The following is a 2,619-nucleotide window of genomic DNA, read 5'->3' on the forward strand; positions in this document are numbered from 1 at the left end:
ACTGTATAGAATTGAAACTTGTTTTTAGTGACTTCAGAGGATTTAACTGTATGGATGCATCATAATTTTTTAAATTTATCATCAGTTGGTATCTGTTTCATTAACTTTTAAGCTTTATTCACTGAACTTCTGTGTTGCTAAATCTTTATACACATCCATGTGCTTAGTCGCTCAGGCATGTCTGACTCTTTGCAACCTCAAGAACTGTAGCCCACCAAGCTCCTCTGTCCATGGGGGCTCTCCAGGCAAGAATATTGGAGTGGGTTGCCATCCCTCCTCCAGGGGATCTTCCCAACTCAGGGATCAAACCCAGGTCTCCTGCATTGCAGGAGGATCCTTTACTGTCTGTACCACCAGGGAAGCCCATATACATCCATAGTTAGTCAATATAAGATTGAATAAAAATTAAGTCACATATGTTCTTCTGCTATCTAAACTATAACAGAAAAATTAATATGATTAGAGTTAAATTTTGAGTTAATATTTATCTATTTTCAGTTTATTTCTAATGGGTGATTACCAATATTTATAAAATTTTCAACAAAATAACACAAATATTTTGTGCTATTATATACAAAATATTCCACTTTTGTTTCCCTCTTTCTCTCCAGTGACTTATTATAGTTTTTGATCCTTTGGTTGCTCTGGTCAAACCAATTAGCTCTCTAGGGGCAAAGTCCCATGATCCATGAGCTCCTTCTAAACTGTTTTTGCATTATCATTTGGTCACTCTTTCTCTCAAGCTGTAAATTGCTTCCTTCTAATGTAATTCTCCTTATGGAAGAATTTTATATGGCATTTTGTTTTATGGAACATAGGAAAATCTCAGACTCTTCTCTTTATACAGGTAAAATGGAAGTATGGAAATAAATTTGACAATGCAAAGAGTGCCTTACTTTCAGACATAATTTTTGTTGTCATAAGTGCTATAAATAATAGTGATATCCTCAAGTTTATGAGTGTTATCCTAAAAGCAAAGTAAATAGCATGCAGGATAAGGAATTGAATAATACAAAATAATTGTACAAAAGTTTATTGACACACTGGAAAAGGCCAACTGACTGTGACTTTTAGTTAGTATCACATTGTTCTTAGGGTAATGTGAAAGATATTAAAAAAGGTCAAATGGTTTTGTAATATTTTGGATTCAGCATATGTTGCAATCAATCATATTTATAGTCAATGACAATCAGTTCATTGATGCTGATTAAAAATGCTTCTCACCATCTGCCACATAATAAACAAGAAGTAAAAATAAATGACACTTGAAAGTATTTTTTAAAAAGGTAATTGTGTTTTTCTCTCCATTAGCTTTACAAAAGAAATGTGTATAAACTGATCATCTTCTGTGAAAAAGGGAAGGAATTTATTATGAACTCAAATTTATAAGGTGGGAAAGGATTACAGAAATATCTCAATAGAAATAAAAGGTATTGAGACCAAAAGATGCAAAGCTGGATAAATAATTTCCAGTGTAATGACACTTTAAAATACGATGTGGAAAAAAATTGTAAACACTTAAAACTACCGAGAGCTTGAATTTGTTTTCCTAGTCTCTTGGTTATAAATAGATTATTTTGTAAGCTTAAGGAGAATGAAGAAAGTTTAGAGAAAGTTAAAAAATGAAATTTGGGGGATGTAGGTAAAAGAGGGAAAGTGAAAAAGAAGTCCTAGGAGGAAATTTTAAAAGGTAATGAGTTTGCTAAATCTTGAAAACAGAAAGCTAAGGGATGACTTAATTTGTTGCATATATGTACATAAAGGTTATTTGAAAAGGACACAGAATTATCTATATTTACCATAGTTATAGAAAGTAAAAGTAGAGATGGTCTTAAATTAGAGGAGGCAGTGTTTTACTTGGTTGCAAAGAAGGTTGAGCCGAGGAGATTGTTAAGCTCATGATATTTTTAAATTGAGGGAGAAACATATAAATTATGATTTTAGTTAATATTTTGCTTAAATCGAACAGCTGTACATAGATCCCTTTCAATTTGGTGACTATTTGAAACTTCAGTTACCAATATTTCCTTCATCTGTAAAAGATTAAATGTCTGGTAATCTGTTTGAGGGATTAATCAATTCTCCATGGAACAAAAAAAGGACTAATCACAACAGAAGGCAAGGCATTATGCCTTGGTTTGCGAGTTACAGGTATCTAATGAGTTTACAGGGTTCCCTGGTGGCTCAGAGGGTAAAGCGCCTGCCTGTGGAGCAGGAGACCCGGGTTCGATCCCTGGGTTGGGAAAATTCCCTGGAGAAGGAAATGGCAACCCACTCCAGTACTCTTGCCTGGAAAATTCCAGGGACTGAGGAGCCTGGTAGGCTACATTCCATGGGATCGCAAAGAGTCAGACACGACCCAGCGACTTCAGTTCAATGAATTTTAAAACATGGGCATAGCTAATTTGTTTAAGAAAAATTATTTCAAAGCATAGCCAATAGGCAAAAGATTTTAGAACACTTTCATTCAGTTTGCCCCTGTATTTGAAGACTTTTAGGTGAATAAAGTCTCCATCTAGAATCACCTCTTTTTTTTTTTTTCTAATTTTATTTTATTTTTAAACTTTACTCTTGCTCTGGACTGAGATTGGGATCCTGACTTTGTCTCAAGTGACTTTA

The 2,619-nt window shown here is 34.0% G+C and overlaps 1 non-coding gene across 1 annotated transcript; it reads left to right on the plus strand.

Annotated features, from left to right (window-relative positions):
• Nucleotides 1-2,173: 2,173 nt before the first annotated feature.
• Nucleotides 2,174-2,245, plus strand: TRNAH-GUG. The gene has a single exon. It is a non-coding gene; the product is annotated as a tRNA-His (tRNA).
• The last annotated feature ends 374 nt before the right edge of the window (nt 2,246-2,619 follow it).

The sequence above is a fragment of the Bos indicus x Bos taurus genome, chromosome 10, assembly GCF_003369695.1.
Source record: "Bos indicus x Bos taurus breed Angus x Brahman F1 hybrid chromosome 10, Bos_hybrid_MaternalHap_v2.0, whole genome shotgun sequence".
NCBI classification, from domain to species: Eukaryota; Metazoa; Chordata; class Mammalia; order Artiodactyla; family Bovidae; genus Bos; species Bos indicus x Bos taurus.